The sequence below is a fragment of the Arvicanthis niloticus genome, chromosome 9 (genome assembly GCF_011762505.2).
Source record: "Arvicanthis niloticus isolate mArvNil1 chromosome 9, mArvNil1.pat.X, whole genome shotgun sequence".
Lineage (NCBI taxonomy): Eukaryota > Metazoa > Chordata > Mammalia > Rodentia > Muridae > Arvicanthis > Arvicanthis niloticus.
The window spans coordinates 38752384-38769845 of record NC_047666.1 but is presented as its reverse complement, the minus strand read 5'-3'; the positions used below and the strand labels follow the sequence as shown (position 1 = coordinate 38769845).

Below are 17462 nucleotides of genomic sequence, written 5' to 3'. Positions count from 1 at the left end.
TCCAGAGCTGGGCAACTATTATGGAGTTACACCAAGCTCCCTTACTTAAACCTTACTTACGAATTGTTAAATTGTACAACTATATGAGCTCTTTAAGCTAACTTTCAGTTTGCAGGAAGCTAAGGCTGTTTAAGAGGTAAGCATGGAATCTTCTAGAACAGGTCAGTAGAAACAATGGAGATGACACTCAACAAATCTGTTCGTTTGTTTGTTTTGTCTTTCTTGATAGGGTTTCTCTGTCCTGGAACTTGGTGTTCCACTTGCCTCTGCCTCCCAAGTGCTGTGATTCAAGGTGTGTGCCACCTCATCTGCCCACTAACAACAGCAAGACCATAACCTCTGTTTTGTCCTTCTCCAGCCTTTGGGCAGTAGAAGAAGTGAGTCAGCATTGCTGTAAAAGCCCTGAGGTGGTTATGGGTATAAACCATTTAGTGGTTCTGTCAAAGTGCATATCCTGACAAAGACACCTATCAGAATGTGAAAGGAAAACAAGTCATGGTACCTAGGCTGTCCACCAGTCTTCTAGAAAATTCCACCCTGGCTACCTTGCCAGCTTCCCTCCTCCTGCCCCCATCAACCCTAGGGAATATAGTCATTTTGAAGTGTTTCTACCTTCTCCTCTTTGGGGTTATCTGTAACTTTAGCCTTTTTATGGCCATCCTCCTCGTCCCTAGATTTGTGTGTGCCTTCCTAATGGACCGCCTCTCCGCCCCCAGGAACCATGTTAATTTATGGTGTATTTTGGTATTCCACAGAGTGAGTGATGGTGAGCGGACACCACTTCTCTTTGTTTCGCTCTTTCTCACTCTGAAGAGCTTTTTACTACCGAGTCCTTGACATCTCCCACCTTACTGCATCTTCCCGTTATCTTTAACTGGACCCATTTCGTCCATTAGCTGTTTTCTAATCACCTCTCAGAACCGTCAGATTTACAAGCGGCACACGAGAGAGAAAACACAGAGAGCAAGCCAGCCTTTCCTGACATCCACCAGCAGCAGCCTCCCGCTAAATCCTGGCAAAGTTTATTTGCTTTCTGTGAGGGTGTGCTAAGTGATTTTGCAGTTTGAGTGCTGCGGCCTTCTAGCACTTAGGCTTGCATTTATTAAATAAATTTGTTCTCTAACTCAAGTGTTAAGTGTGTATGATGAAACCTCAAAGCCGATTTCGGTGATTGCAATGTGCAAATATTTTTTAAATTATGTAATTAAATAGGACTTGGCCTTCCAGGTCCACCGAAGTAATTTATTAATTGAATCTGATTTAATTGTATGTTATTTTCGTTTATTCAAGGGAAGAGCCTGCCTCTCTTACTGAGATAGGGGCCTCTTGTGTGCCTTGCTACCGGAAGGAGCCCAGAGATGCCCTCTGAGAAGTCTTTAGCACCCTGTGAAATATTAACCAAGAAGAGAGGACTTCTTTCCCCGCTGTCTCTGAAGTTGTGTTTGGGTGTCTCAGTCTTGGTGCTTTTAAAGGGAAAGGGAAAGAAAATATAATCTTGTGAGGTAGACTTATTGTTGTGAGTCACGATGTTTATCATTAGGTTATTTTTAAAGTGAGTCATTCTTTTCTTTAAAAATTGTGCCTGTTCTCAGGGTTACTTGCTTGAAAAGAAAAGCTCCTTTAATTCAGTGTTTGCACCATCTCGCCGGGACCAAAGCTGCGCGTATCTGTTTCCTTAAAATGTCATTTTAAAGGTATTGTGGTTTCGGAGCAGCAGTTGTGAATGAAAAGTATGTAAACTTAACTGTTCTTGCTCATATCATTTTTATACTCTCATGTCAGACCAGAAGGCTGCTTTAGATTTATTTTTCATTGTGTATTAGGTCTTGATTTTTTTTTCTTCTTTGGAAACATATGGTCTTTGGGATGTGTTATAGTTGGTGCTTAAGCAAATAACAATGGAATACCAAAATAACTTTTTAGTTGAATATTATATTTGGAGGAAGATTAATTAAAAAAAAAACCCTTATGAGGGAGAATTTGGGGGGAGGGGTTCACATCTGTGTTTAAGAAATGAAAGAATTCATCCATGTTGTATCCAGTCATGTGAAAGGCAGTAGCTTTGAGAAGCCCAAATTCTTTCCCCAAAAGGAAAATATTTTTTATTGCTATTAAATATAGTTTATGTTGGTACTTTAGAACCTTTTTTTTTTCAAGTGGGGGCATTTACTTAAACTCTTAGTTTATATTTCTATATAGAAACTTCTTTGTCTTTGGGATCTGCCTTTGCGAATTCTCATTTAATATGTGGCTGTGGCTATTTATTCACACCACGTGGTACCGCACACCTGATCAAGTGACAGTATGACGTCATGGCAACCAGCAGAATGTGTGAGTGACTTTTGAGTCATGGTGGCCTCGAAGGCCCTTGAGGTTGACAGAAGCAGCCATAATGGGGACTGTCCTCCTCCCGTGCATTCCAGTACATAGAATGGCTTGGTGCTACTGAGCAAATAGATGTCTGACTAAGAAATACTCATTTTTAAAGCTGATTCTGAAAGCAGAACAGAACACTTGAGCTGTTAGAATTTCCGTGGCAAATGCTAAGTACACACATTGTTCATATTTCTCAATGCCCAGGACCTTGCTCAGAGAATTGCTTTGCAGTTTTACAGTTCTTCTTGACTTCTCAAAACAAAAGTGCACACAACTAGGTGTCATCTCTGTCACCCACACGGAGCCTGGATGGAGGAAGGCCTTCTCCTCCCCTGGGTTTCTTGCTGGGTCTCAGAGCAGCACCCCGTCTCTTACCTTCTAGTGGAGGAATCTTCTGCTCTACTCAGTTGCCTCTCAGTGAACCTATGGGTTATAGCTCCTTCTCGGCTTCACACCAGTATTGATTAAAGAAGAATTTCCTTGTGAACGAAATGAAAGAAAATACAGGATGCTTGGAGAATAGAAGTGAGCAACTTGGAAGACTGTTGCCTTACTTGCAGAGGCCTGACATCGTCTTTGTCACTTATGTGACTCCTCCCTCCATTCTCTGAGCTCTCCATATTACTAAATGCCCTGCTTCCTCAGCTGCCATTTCTAGGGACTGTGAAGTCGGGTGTCAGTGATTAGTGAGCCTATTCTTGGTGCTGGAGTTCCTATAACCTACACAGCTTCTGTGGCCAGATGAAGAGACTTGACTTCACCCTAAGAGGCACCTTTCAACCCTATGCGGTGCTTTCTGTTTTTCTCTGTAAGACTTCCCCTCATCTGAGCTTAATCGTCCTTAAATGTCTGAGACATCATTTTGCAGAAGAAATCTGAAGTTTATTCACATAAGAATTAGGGGATTTTCTGAGTTTATCCAAAATCAGTGTGTGTGTGTGTGTGTGTGTGTGTGTGTGTGTGTGTGTGTGTGTAATGGTCATTTGTTACCAGCAAAATTTGGTGAAGGGATTTCTGATTAAGTTCATCTTCATTTTTCTATTTTGACATGAGTTTGTGTTCCTCTTCTCTAGACCCCCCTTCCAAGGAACACTATCATTACTACCACAAATATCACCATCACATCACCAGCACCTCCTCCACCACCACCTCCTCCTCCTCCTCCACCACCACCACCACCACCACCACCACCACCACTACCACCACCACCACCACCATCACCATCATCATCATCATCATCTCTGTCACTGATAAAAGCCTTGTGGTATGACTTAGGAGAGAATTCTGTGGTAAGGCACATGGAAAGTTGAATGGTGTGCAGAATGCCTTAGCAGTTAAATGAAAGGCTGGTTTATATAAAAAGGCTTGTTTCTGTGTGGAAAATATGAGCCTCCCCCCCCCCCTTTTTACGTGGACCAGGTGTGGATTAGTGCCCTGAACCTTTTACCCTGCCACATTCCCGCTTGTAATTCTTCTGAGGCACAGTTCAGCCAAGTCAAAGAATCGTGTTATTAAAGGTGAGCTGAAAGGCATTTAAAAAATAAACAAACTGTTTAAGATCCTAAATCAGCAACAGAATCTATACACACAGACTTGAAACATGTAAGAAAATGTGTTTCAGTGCCTTCGGGTTCCAGACCAGATCCCTCTCCTTTCTTCTTTGAAGAGTTCCCCTAAGTCATTTTGGGTCATTTTGGGGACAAGCAGACTCTGTGGCTTCCCTCATAGCTCCTTTCTCACTAATGAATTGCCTCCACTGAGGAGGGAGAGACCCAAATGATGGTCTCTGACTCTTTGGCTGAAGAATGTTGGGAAGTAAAAATGAGAGCTCTGACTTCTCTTAGTCCTTGGTGTACGAGCACACGTGCTCTGCTTCCTAGCCTGAAGTACAGTAGGCAACCAGAAATAATTAACCCTGTAGAAATGGAGGACAGACAACTTTAAAACATTAACCTTGATAAGTTGGCTGATCTTTTACCAATAACATTCTTGAAGTGCCAGGCTTTTTGTTATTGTGAAGACATTCGTTCCTCAAAAGCATATGGTGGACTATAGCTATAGCCCATTTTAAGGACAGGCACACTGAGAGATGGAGAACTCAAAACAATTTTCATGGGATCCCAAGGTAGTGAAGCAGCTGAGTTGACGTTTGCTCTCGGGCATGTGAACCTGAGCTGGTAAGGCCTAAACAATTCCAGTTTCCTCACTCCTGGGCTCTGTGATTTTCTATAGTATTTGTTTTCCTTGAGGCGGTTCAAAGAAGAGTTAGAAAGCCTAGACATTGGCCCTGCACACCTCCAGCCTTTGCTTCTAGTCTGTCTGTTTTCTCTGGCTTTCTAACACGGTAGCCATTGTTTAACCTGCTTTCAGCCCCACTGTGATGTGCCTTGTGTGCTCGTCTCCTGTGATTTTCTTAAGCTTTCTGTGTAGTTGTGAAACCATGGAAAGGCATTCTCTGAGGCTGAGTTTCAAACGTGGAAGAGCAGGGCTATCTTTGAATTCCCTTCTTTGCACCCCCTTCACCTGCCCATTCCAGCCATTCTAATAGACACTGTTAATTTAGTACTGGAGAAACAAAATCGAATGTGGAAGGCTGTGCCAGGCATGTATTACAGGTCCTTCCTCTTTGACCAGATTCCTGGGACATTTGGAGAAACTGTATGGTCACCAGGGTGACAATTTCTTTAATGTCTTTGCTAACCTAGAATTTCTAGCTAAGGAGAAAGAGAGTTGCTCTAGCCTGACTCTTCTGCTTCAGGCTTGCATTTCTGAGTGTTCTCATGGAAGATGATAGTGAGCTCTGACTCTTGGGTTAGAGTTCAGTGTAGACAGGGGCTGAGATCTGCAGGTGTCAGGGGAACCAGGAAGAGAGGCATGGGAAAGGAAACGGGATGTGAAAGTGCCAGGAACACTTGCCTCATCATTTGGCATTTCTCTGTGATCAAGAATCTGGGTTATACTTTCAGGTTGCTCAGGCATTTGGGGGTACATTTCCGCCAAGTTTTACAGTTTAAGGACCATTAAAGGGAAGACGCATAGTACTTAAAGAGTTAGTTATTTTGAGGAAAGGAGACTTAGGAGTTTTCCTGTCCATGCAGGGAAGACACATGGCTTTATTCATGAGTGTAAGCTTCTGCTCTCTGTGTATACTGAACTGTTTAGTCAGTGGGTAACCAAAAAGGCAGAAAGGAGCTGGAGTGAGGTGCAGCTCATGACCTGGTTAACATTGTTTTTCACTGGACCCATTCTACTCCTGCTCATTCCTGTGAGAAAAAAAGAAAGTCCAATAATACCTCTACATTCGTGCAGTTTGTATATGAAAGTTTATTCCAAAGCCAAATACACAGACAGTTAAGGTGAATTCCTTGCTTTCTCTATGACTATACTTCACCTAAAAACCAAAGCAAATCTATTTCACTGCAGATGGGAGCCACTAAGAGCCAGATGTGCTCCCTAGAGCTCATCACCAGGCTCCAGCTGTGCTAGCCTGAGTCTGGTAGGCAGCCATGAGCTATGTCTGCCAACTGTGGCCCAGACACTGGTTCAGGCTTAAACAATTAGTTGAATACCTCATCCGGTGGCTGGGTGTACTATGTGTGTCCTACAGATGACTAGTGAGTGCCATGCTGGGCAGAACACCCAGAACAGAACCAAACATGACTCTGTTAAGAACCTAGTTACTGACAGATTTTGCCCTTGGGTCAGTTTCTTGACTTCAGCTGCCCAGGTAGAAAAGCCAGGAGCAAAGTGGGGCTAGGCTGTAAAGTCTACTCATTGTCTTGCTTTCTTATCACCCCATATTAAAAGACAATTATGATGTTGATTTTATCCACATAGAAGTATTCATCTAAAGTTTTAATTTCCAACTTTTGGAAGCATCTGTATTCCTCAACATATCTGTAACTTCACCGGTCCACACTTTCTGCTATGCAAACAGAAATATCTCATAAATGTAATGTACCAGCAGCATATGCGTTTGAGAATTTTTAAAATTCTCAAAATTTAAATTAAATGTAGGGTACTCTGTTTAATGACCACACAGGTTTTGTTCATACACAGGAGAACCTTAGATTTTAGTGCTCTGTTGTCTAGCAAGCTCATGACTATATAGGAGTTACTCAGTAATCTTCCTAGACTGTGTCAAATATGAATTCCCAGCAAGAGGGGTGATTGGAGTTAGGGTAGCCACACCAATTACTAAGCAGAGGGGAGCAACCCATAGTTTTGTATCAAAAAAAGGGGAAGGCTCTGATTATAACAAGTTCAACAACATTTCCCTCATGTTTATTTCTGAAGTCGGTTTCTAGCAGAAAGCATAAGATGGCAGAGGTAAAGTTTCTGAAGGGTGCCTTTCTTGAAACTCTAGATTCACATGACAATGGCGTTATCACAGTGAAGTTCTCAGAGGTTTTTCCAAGAAGTCCCACTATGAATAGTAGCAACGAAGTCACTGAAGTGGGGGGAATTCAGAATTTATATATATAATACATAAAATCAACTTTGCCTCCTGGTTGCCTTGTGTAAATTCGCTGTGCAGGAAACATAAGTAAAGCCATTTGGTTTGTGGCATGGGTGTGGGCGGGCTCAGGGGGCGGGGATAAAGTTGAGGCATTGATATAGTATGAGGAGAGCCAGATGGCTGCATTACACATCTTTTGTGTTCTTGTTTGCTTCTTAAAGCAGTTGCAGAATTTTGCCCTTGGCGATATTTTTTTTCCTCATGCCTGTGTTCTCTGCTTCGAATTTACTTTTGTCAGGGTGCTTTGAAAGAAAAGCCTTGGTGGGGGGATTTTTTTTTTTTCTAAACTTATATTATGAACTTGTGAAGTCAACAGTGTGCTCATAACAGTATTTTTTTTAACGTTAAGTGTGTTGGTAAATAGTGGCAGATCAGTTTTTCTTTTTTCTTAACATGGTGACTTCAACCATATTTTATATCAGTTCAGGGAGAGCGGTCTGCAAAGGATGCATGCAGAATTGATGATGCATGGATGGAAGTGTATAAGGAAACAGATAGGAGATGTGGTCTGTTTGGAGAGAAGCCGACTTTCCCCGTTGCTCACTGCTTGTTCTCAGGTTGTAGTTTACTACAGGGTTCTGTCACAAACCTGACTTGGTGGTGTCCAAGTTATTGAGAGTTGCTTAATACAGGTTGATGGGTTTTGCCCAAGTGTGTGGTTGGCATTGATTAGAAAATTTCTATCTTCTTATATTTTTATGTGAAACTTATATAGAAATTGATATTTGTTTTATACTAAAAGCAAAGTATCTCTTGCAATCATAGGTGGCGAAGGGTGTTTAAGATGCTGTCATGACTTACAAAGGATGAGATTTTATCACAGAAGGCGTTTAATAAGAAATCACTCCAGGGCCATTTCCCCCCATTCCCATCATGGTGGGATGGTTCGGGATAATTAACATCCTTCACACATCCTTCGTTTATCTCTCCGTGGACGGATGATGGTTTATTCTCCCATGGCACACAGGTTTCTAGTTTGAGTGGGAACTTACAGTCCCTGACTAGCAAAAGAGAAACCCATAGTCCTTTCCTTATCGAATTCCCTGTTAGTCCCAAGCCCTAGAGGATCCCTTAATGAAGCCGTTGTAGGCATTGTATCTGATCGGTTCTGGAAACGTTGCTGTAAGTCTGTCTTACCACGTTAAGAGGATAATCAGCAGACTTAGAAGGTCCCCATCTGGACTGTGGAGTTCTTTCCCTGTGAGATGTTTTGCCTTTTGAGATAGCTCTCGCGTTTCTTCATCTGTTCAGCCCAGAGAAGTGCGTATGAAAAGTCAGTGACTCCAGATCCATCTGCCGTTATTATTTTCCACTGATAATTGGCTTGAACAATGAAAAGCCTGTGTCTGGAGCCTTTGAAACTGTACACCCTGTTTATTTTCTGGAGTGCTAGCTGCCATTCCCCTCCCCCCCCCCCCCCCCCGCCCCGTCTCCCTTCATTCTCTCTAGGTTACAGCGAGTGGAGCTGGTGTGGGGATGACATCTTTGACTCTGTACATCAGTACATGTCACTCAGCCTGCAGAGCTTGCATACGGATTTCTGTCCCAATCCCTGTCTGTGTCGTTGGCTCCCATGTCTGAGAGCCTTCCAGCAATAAGCGTAGGCTGACTTCTATGTGGGGATCTCTTACCTGGGTTGTCGTCTTTATTTCACTGTCCTCATTAAAATATTAATTCAGAGTACAGTATCTAATACCTATGGAATCAGATGCTACCTATAATTGTACAATATATTCAGTGTCATCCAGGTTCACACAGTGCAGCTCATTAATACTGGATTCCGCCATCCACTCTTCCATTAGCTTACTCAGTGCTGGAGCCAGCATGTATAACGACCTACTCGAGCTGCCAACATAGTCGCTAGAAACAATGCTGGGGTGGGCAGGGGCTTCGTCACAGTGAGAGATGGATTATATTTTTGTTCTCTGTCTTACTTGCATCAACCGTGAGGGTGAGTGACCATGGAAGGCCACTTCAAGGGAAAACAGTGAGCAGAGCAGAAGTCTGCCGTTCCCCCAGCACCTGCGTCTTTGTTCTTTAGGGCATGGGGAATCATTTTTATTTTACTTATTTTTTTTTTCAGTAGCTGCCATTCTCTATGATTAAGTAGGCTTTTGTTTTTAATATTTTTTTAAAAAAATTTTTTTCTTTTAAGAGTGGATCTTTAGTTTTTGCAGCAAAATGATGTTACGACCCCATCCGTCTGGGGTCAGTGCTTTCTTCTGAGGCTGGGAGGGATCCATGCTCTACTCTTTTTAGTATAAAATATAATATAGACTGATGCTGTGACACTGAATTGGTCCCCCACAGTTCTGAACTTAACATAGTCTTTCTTATGCGTCATTTGAAATCAGGTAATACTGTAAAGTTTATTAAAAAATAAGTGGCGGCTGGCAAGATGGCTCAGTGGGCAAAGATGTAGTGTGATGATGTGAGTTCGACTCCAGCTACAAAAGAACCAAGCCTTACAAGTTCTTAGGTTTTGTTTTTTTTTCTCTGACCTCCTGGGGTCTGTGCAAGCGTGCCCACATAAATAAATGTAAAGAATATTTATGGCCCTTCATTGTTGAACAGTGAAATTAAAATTTCACATTTAATTTGTAATTTGAAAACTGAAAAACAGAACAGAAAAATAGTCATAATTAGGTTACCAAGAAGGAGACCAAGAAGAGACCAATTAGGAGACCAAGAAGATGCTGGGACCAGAGGGGAGGAGGCCAGTAGAGGCTGAGTCCTTAGTCGGGAGCCACAACCAGGAGAACATTTCTAGCCTTCATATGTTTTTCCCTCTTGCTACATTTCTGAGTCATACAGACAAATTACATTGAGGTATGACATATTTTAGTGCAGAAATGGAGAAAATTGTTGACTGTAATTACATTGTTTAATTGAAGTGATAAGTGGCCGAGGCCACTCACTTAAAAGCATCCTTTCTAATATCTGGATAATGTTTTTAAATGAGTGGTCATGCATTGGTGACATTTGAAAAGCAGGCGTTTGGGGTGTATTTTTGGAAAGCTCCCATTATTTTTCTTAAATGATTGGTGAGCTAAAGGATACAGTTAAATGATATTCTGCACATGTGTGTTTATTTGTATTCTCTTTTAGATATGTGTATCATACGTGAGACTATACGCCGTGATATATGCATGTGTATGTGTATGCCTCTTATTTGTGTTTCTCTTATAAACATATACAAAATTTGCCTTGAGGAGTGTATAATGTAACCTTAGACCGGGTCTAAGCCATGCGCTTCTTGTAAGAGCCTCCTTGATTGTGGGAGATTGAAATACAGCCTGCAGCAGAACTCCACAGAAGTGCTACATGCCAGCTTGCTTTGGAAGTAGCTGGACATCCAAGTATGAGTTTGCCCCTCAGTGCCATCCCCCCAGAGTGAATTCTTAATTGCTAATGAACGTAATTAATTTCAGTTGTTATCGTAGCAAGATCACATTCAAAGGTGGATCTCCCAGTTTAGTGGTGTCCCCTGGAACAGCCAGTTTCTCTTGTCAGAGGAGGATAGGTAGAAGGCACAGCGGGCGCCTGATTGAGCCAGTTGTTCATTTGCTGAGTGTTTGTGTTTATGCAAAGGGGCCTCTTCCTGCATATTTAATCTAGAGTAAGGCAGTGGCTTTGTTGTGTTTAGCCCACATACCTTCAGTCCTTCCTCACACTGCCGCCAGCCTGGGAACCCTGAGAGCCTGCAGGACCTGCCTTCCCACTGCCTGTAGTGTCTCCCTTACAAACTCTTGAACTTTGTTCTGTCTAGTGAGAGACCTGCCTCTCCTTCCCCAAAGCTCTGCTGCCTCACCATGAATGGGTAAGTGTGTGCCAAGCCAAGCTGATACTTTTGTTTCATTTCTTAAATGTTGAGAGGGCCCTTCGCTGCCCTTCTGAGTGCTTCCCGAAAGCTGTCCGGTTCCTGGGCAGCTGACACTTGCTGGCTGTTTTGAAATAGACTGGTACAGGTGCCTGTTAGGAACCGGCGCGGCTGGATTTTGAAACTGGTAGTGTAAGGCTCTTGGGGACAGGAAGGAATTTAAAAAGAAGAGAGAGGGCGAGCGCTAGACTATTCTTGGTTCTAGCAAATCCTGTTTTGTAACTATCCAGCAGCTAGAGCTGCCATTGTCTGGTAAGAAGCTTCAAACAGTGTGCTGGGCTGAACTGCAGGAAAGCGGCAAAACTCACTACTGTATTGTGAATACGGGGCCAGGGTCCTCCCTGAAGGTCTGCGCTGGGATCGGAGGGCTTTTCTTCTGTAGAAATCGAATCATCTCCTCATTGATATTAATAGCACACATGAGATGTTAGCCATGATGCTCAGAGAGGCAGTGGAGAGGGAAAGAAATCTGATCTTGCTTGGGGGGGGGGGGGGACCGACAGCCCCTTGGCTCTCTGGTGGAGGAGACAGCTATCCAGGCTCAGTCCCTCTGCATAATGGCACCCTGGCTTGTGTGTTTGTTCTAGGAATTCTAATCTTGGGTTGTTTGTTTGACTCTGGGCTCTGGCTCTTCTTTTTGTTCTTGGACTGTTTGTAGAAAGCACCATGTTGAGGGGCTAATGCAATCATTTTTATTTTTATTTTTAAATGAATTAGAAACCGTCTCAGCACTTGCTGAGCTTGGGTTTACTCTGGGCGATTTGGGGCTCTCCTACTTTCTTTTCAGGGCAGAGTGTTTATCATTCAAGTTGTCAAAACAGATGAGGGGAACCCTCCAAGGTTTTGGTCCTGTGTAAAGCTCTGGCTGGGTGCAGGGATTGGGTCTAAAAGAAAGAACACTGCTCTTGCTCCCACTTGACTGTCGCCTCTCTGAGTAACTCCTTCCAACAGAAGAGTGTGCTGTTCCCCCGCAGGTTGGAAACTGGGAGAATTGAAATAAAATTCCATCAACCTTATTAAAATATGCGAGGGCTTGGGTCTTCTTGGGTACCAATCAGTCTAGAGACTTAGAAGCATTTATTAGCAGTGGGGCTGCTGAAGGTTTTTAATGATAAAATTACAAATATTCTAGCTAATTGTAAGTATATGACTTTTATGCTCATTTTTTAAGAGGAAAAATACTTTTTTTTTATGAGGGGAAAGAAGCAGCGCCATCAGCACCTTCTGTGATTAGCACCATTGTAGTCTTAAATTTTGATTGATAGAGATAATAGTTTTCACGTAAAAATACAGACAGGTACTTTAACTTTCCATGACAATAGCTATTTGCATTTCTTTTATCTTTTTGTTTAACATTTGTGGGGGTTGGGATGGATTTGATTATTAACTCTTATTGCACACTGAAGGGGGATCTAAAACAAAGGCTTTGTTAGCGCCTCAAAGGCAAAACAGCAAATATTGTTTTTGGTTTTCAACGTGTACAGCCTGTTAAAGGATACCTATACAATATTTTCACATGACCGTGACCAGGGTTTTACTTGAGTGGAAGGTAAAAGGGAATGAGTTTTCCAACTGAGACAGGCCCACGGTTGTAGCTTTCCTGGGGGGGATGCCAGCCTGGTGTGATTTCTCGGGCAATCCTGTGGGTTGACTGTGCCACATGGTTGCACTGTGTGTCGGCTTTTGAGTTTTGCCTGAACAAAACAGATCCCTAAAGTTAGACTCTGTGATGTTTCCCAGGAGGAGAGAAAGGACAGTCACATTTTCCACCCAAGGATTTGGACAGTGATGTAGTAGTGGTGTGTGGTCAGTCATTTCTCTGATAGACCAGTAAAGGAAATGCAACATTTATAAACCAACTGCCATGGGTGTGTCTCAGGCCACCCCTGGCTGCAGAAGCCTGGACTGCCAGCAATTTCTTTCCTGTGCCCTTCCTTCCTCCTTTCCTTTCTGTCTCTACTTCGTTCATCTCTGCCCCTTTCTTTCCTATCCCCAACCCTATTTTTCTTTGTCTTTCTGCCTTCCCCCTTTAAAATGTTTGTTAAAGCCAACTTAATAATTGAGGTTCCAGAGAGCACAGGGCAAAGCCCTGGGGTGCTTTCTAAGTTGATTTTCTCAAATCTCGAAAATAAAATGACCCTTGTGTTCAACCAGTCAAACGTGTGCGGATGGCCTTCTGTTTTCTAAGAAATCATTGGAAAACAAGACAGAAAAGCCAAAATGAGTTAAGATTGATGACTTAAAGAGTCAGTACTGTGGAAACCAGCCCATTTGGACCTGTTTTCTCAAGTGAAGTCTGTGCTGTTCAGTAAGGGGATGTGAAGGTGGGAGAGCTTGTGCCATGTGCTTCAGGAAAGCACAGGTTGGGTCCTAGTCCCTTGCACCTGTTAAGTTACTTCCTTTTCATGGACCTGGGACAGCTTGGCTTACCCTGCGCCCCTGGCAAGACTGGCACATGGTGGCTTCTCCACCAGCCTGTGGTGGATGCGGGCTTAGGACAGATGCTCTTGGTTACTCATCAGTTTGTGGTAACTACATATTGTGAAAGAGAATGCAGGAGTCAGGGTGGGCAGTCCTTTATTATGGTAGTTGCTGGGAAAGGAAAAGGGGACAGACTTTGAGTGAGAAAAAGAGAAAGGCTGCTCCTTTCCAGCCATGGGAAGCAGGATCTCACCCACACGCTCACCCATGCCTCAGTTCCCAGGAGCTTGTGCCAGTTAGCAGTTGCATGACAGATGTCACAGATCCAGTGCAGCCTGAATGCAGGAGGCAGCCACAGGGCACTCACTGCACAGGGAACTTCTAATGGGGTTGGGGGGAGCTGAGAAAGAGGAAGCACTTGAGGTGCTGGGTTTCTAACCAACCCTACAGGTGTCAAGTTACATGAGTGGGCTCTGTTGTCACCCTGTAGCTCCCGGTAAATAACACACTCCCGGTTAATGAAGATGCCTCAGATTCTAGGTCATAGGATCTTTACTTGGTGTGAGAGAGTTCTAGGAAACTTATCAATTTCTGTTTTCCCGTATACCTGGCTTACTTTTAACACACAAAATCACTAGGAAAGTTTTTTAAAAGAGAGAAAAAGGAAAACAAAATGATGTCTGTGTGGTGGCAGCCTTTTTAAACCGGGAGACAGGAGGGCTGGAGGGGGAATATTTCTTTTACACTGTATGTGTGGGTGCATGAGTGTGCAATACTTGTATGAATGTGTGTGTTTGTACTCCCAGTAGTCAGATAAATAGTTGATTGATTTGATCAGTAAAAGTACACAGTTTTAGAAGTTTTATGCACTGGGAAAAAGCAAATCGCCAATTTTCGTCCAGAATTGTTGGTTTCTACTCTCCTAAGCATGCAATGATAGCAGCTCGGGCCTCCGTTCTAACCCCTTATTTTCTTGTCTTCTGTATCGACACATTTCATTTAATTGCACATGATGGCAAACAGCTGTTGAACTATTAATCTCTCTGCAGCAAAACTCAGAAAATAGCATTTCAGATGACTTTGCTAATGGATACCTTTTCTAAAAAGTAAAATCAACAGAAATAAATTAATGAGTGGTCAGATGTACGTGTACATTAAAATTTATGGAATAGATTTTTACATCTTACTGACAATACTTGATGCATAAGCAAAAGTCAAATGTAGCCGATTTTGTGCCATTTAAGTCCATATATGGTAGAGTGTCAGTTATCTGATTGTGCCATTACTCACTCTTTTTGATTTTGCTTCCCCAGAGGGAGAATATACTTAAATTCTGAGGGCCGAGCAGTGTCTGCTTTTGCTCCCATTCACTTATGAATTGTGCTTTGTAGGCTGCTGAGTGGACACACAGACCTCACACGTACCTGAGATTGTGCTGTGGGCTAAGATACAACTCCAGAGATAGATAACTTTATTCAAAGTAGGCCTTTTCAGCAGTTTTCTTTGGGAATTAAATTTTAATGAGGTCCAGTTGTTTGCCAGGCCTATATGATAGCAAATCTCATCTGCATTGCAAAGTCTAATACTATTGGCCCTTCTGCCAAACATGCAAAAATAGACCCCGCTCAATAGATAAACATATAAATTAGTTTAAAGTCCATGCATGGAAGAAAGTCTCCAGGAAGAGAGAGAGAGAGAGAGAGAGAGAGAGAGAGAGAGAGAGAGAGAGAGAGAGAGAGAGAGAGAGATCTTTGCTTTGACTTGTACAGGGCCTGCCCAAGTTCACTCACTTTATATGTAAGATTTGATGAACAGTGGGCATGCACCTGAGGGGTCATGCACTGGCTTAGCATATGAGAGACCCCAGCTTTGTCCCTAGGACTGCAGATAATACTATGAGTGTAAAACTTTTGAATCTTTGGTACCATTTCTTGTGTGGGCGCTGCTGTGTGACTTGAGTGGACTGGGACACCTCACAGGTCTGTCTGGTCTGCCATGCACACTTGACAGCTCTTGCTCTCTCTTATCCATTCACTATGAAACAAGGAGGCAGTCCCAAGGACATGCATCAGCAGGAAAGCACACAATTTTCATTTTCAATTTGAATTGTTTTGTGTAAAAACAACCACCACCAAAAGCTTTGGGGGGTAGGTTACAGAGCAGTCATTTGAAACCCACGTGCTAGGGTTTTCCCCCACCCAAAAGGTAAAAGATTTATGGTGCAAACCTCCAATTTCCTCTTACAGTAAACATGAGAATTCTGATTTCACCCAGAGCCTGCATCTTTTTTTTCCAGTCAGCATGGCAAGAATCTGCGCATACCCTTTGATTGTGGAAATGTCAGAGGTTGGCATGAAAGTGTCACCTCCCAGCCCTACTGAAGGAGGAAAACTTTGCTTTTCTCATTCAGGGCTGACAGGATATACTCCATTCCATATTGTCCTAGGCCTTAAGCAAAAGGCTTTTCATGTTAGTTAAAAGATAGGGTTTCAGCATCTTGTAGTTTTAGCATTTGGTCAGTGGAGGTGGGATGAGCTTCGTATGTTCTCACTAACATGATCTCAATAAACTCCTGATTGCCTTTTCTCTTGGGGTGTACACCGTCAATTCCAGTTCCATGGACAGGAAGAGGCAGCACCTAACATTTCTTAAAGGCACACATGAGCTTTGCTCAAGGGAGTGGACAGATGCAGAGGAGACATGGGTTGAAATGTGTTCCTGGCTTCCTTTGTGTTTTAGAAAGCTTAGTTTCATTTGTTTATTTCATGTGACATGAACAATTTTTATCTAACAGAGTGGATCTAGTAGAGGTAGATTCTGAATGCAAAATATTTCTGTGAATAGCTTTCATCATCAATTAAATTAACCCCTGTCCCTCCCCAAATAGAAAATGGTGCCTTTAAAACAAATGATTGTGAAAGGCTCAAAGTGACAGAAAGCCTTATGTCTGCAAGTGCAAGCTTCCTTTCAAAGAGAAGAAAATAAGGCGCATGCTTTAATGAAATTAGAACTGTTGTGGGTATGAACCAAACATGCACATTCAAGTCGCAGTCTGGTTTCTAAAACAAAGGCCCAGGAGTCATGTATTATTCCACTCTAAAATGAATTAATAGATGGCGAGACAAGAAAGAGTTCACGTGAAAAGTCAGAAGCTTGACTTTCCTTGTCCCTGTTGGATCTATGGTCTTGAAGATAATGGAGACCCTGGCCTTGCTTCTGTGAACTGAAAGATCTGATCTCCAGGATGTATAGTCGAGCACCTTGTCTTTTTGCTTTTGTGGACCTCGGGCATTCACTGTGAGACTGTCCTTGTTCTTCAGATTGTGACTTGTTGGTTTTTGTTTTGTTTTCAGGGTAAGACGTGACCTTTGGAGGTGACTATAACTGAAGATTGAATTACAGAAGCCAAAAAAATAAATAAATAAAAGGTAAAATTATACATAATTGTTGGGTTTGTATCTGAAACTATTTCAACTTTTGAAGCCTGGAGTTTGGTCATTTGCTCATTCATATGTGTGTGTATATATATATATATATATATATATATATATATATATATACTTCTGTATATAAATGTGTGTAAATATACGAGTAGCATGTTGGCAGAAGACTTTAAAGATTTCCCTTAAGAGATAGCCCATCAGTGTACTTTGTCTCCCCACCCCCACCCTGCCAGTAACATACTTCCTCCAGTTTGATGAAGCTGAAATTATTGTTTGCATTTATGTTCTGTGGGCTTAATGTGTGAAAGGAATATTCATATCATCAAAGAGGTGATTCATAAAAGTAGCTTGCTCCAGACCTGAGTAACATGTGTCCGTGCTCAGTGCCAAAGTGGTGGTCGCACCCTACTGATGCTCTTCTGCCTCCCATCTCATCCCCTTCTTTCAGGAATTACTAGTCAGGTATCATAGCAACAGGCTACATTGAGGTCACTCCATAGCTGTGTGGGGCATAACCCTGAATGTCAGCGTTCTGCTGCCTTGTTTTCTTGACCTTGCTTGGAAATCAAAGGAGCACTTGATTTTCAAATTAGAAGTTTCCAGAGGCTTGATGAATTTCCCTTTCTGAAATTCATGCTTTGAGGGGGCAGATGGAATAGTCCCATTAAGTGGTCAGAGATGCCTGATGTTTGCTTGGGTTCAGGAGCATCTCAGAGCTAAGCCCATGACCTTCCTATTGGAGAGAATTTGCAGGCCCTTTCAGTGTATGAAATTTAAAAGTTTATTTTTATGTTTATGGTATTCATTTACTTATTCATCATAG

The 17462-nt window shown here is 42.5% G+C and overlaps 1 protein-coding gene across 6 annotated transcripts in view; it reads left to right on the top strand.

The window, feature by feature from the left end:
- The window catches only part of Foxp1 (forkhead box P1), a 504713-nt gene that overhangs the window by 153696 nt on the left and 333555 nt on the right, over nt 1–17462 (top strand). For 5 of the 6 annotated variants that reach the window (XM_076940180.1, XM_076940181.1, XM_076940173.1 and 2 more), the window contains one exon: nt 16550–16624. The gene's annotated coding sequence lies outside the window, so the exon portion shown is untranslated. Of the gene's footprint in view, nt 1–10593; nt 10716–16549; nt 16625–17462 lie in introns of those variants that run through there. The other variant, XM_076940177.1, reaches the window with a different exon arrangement.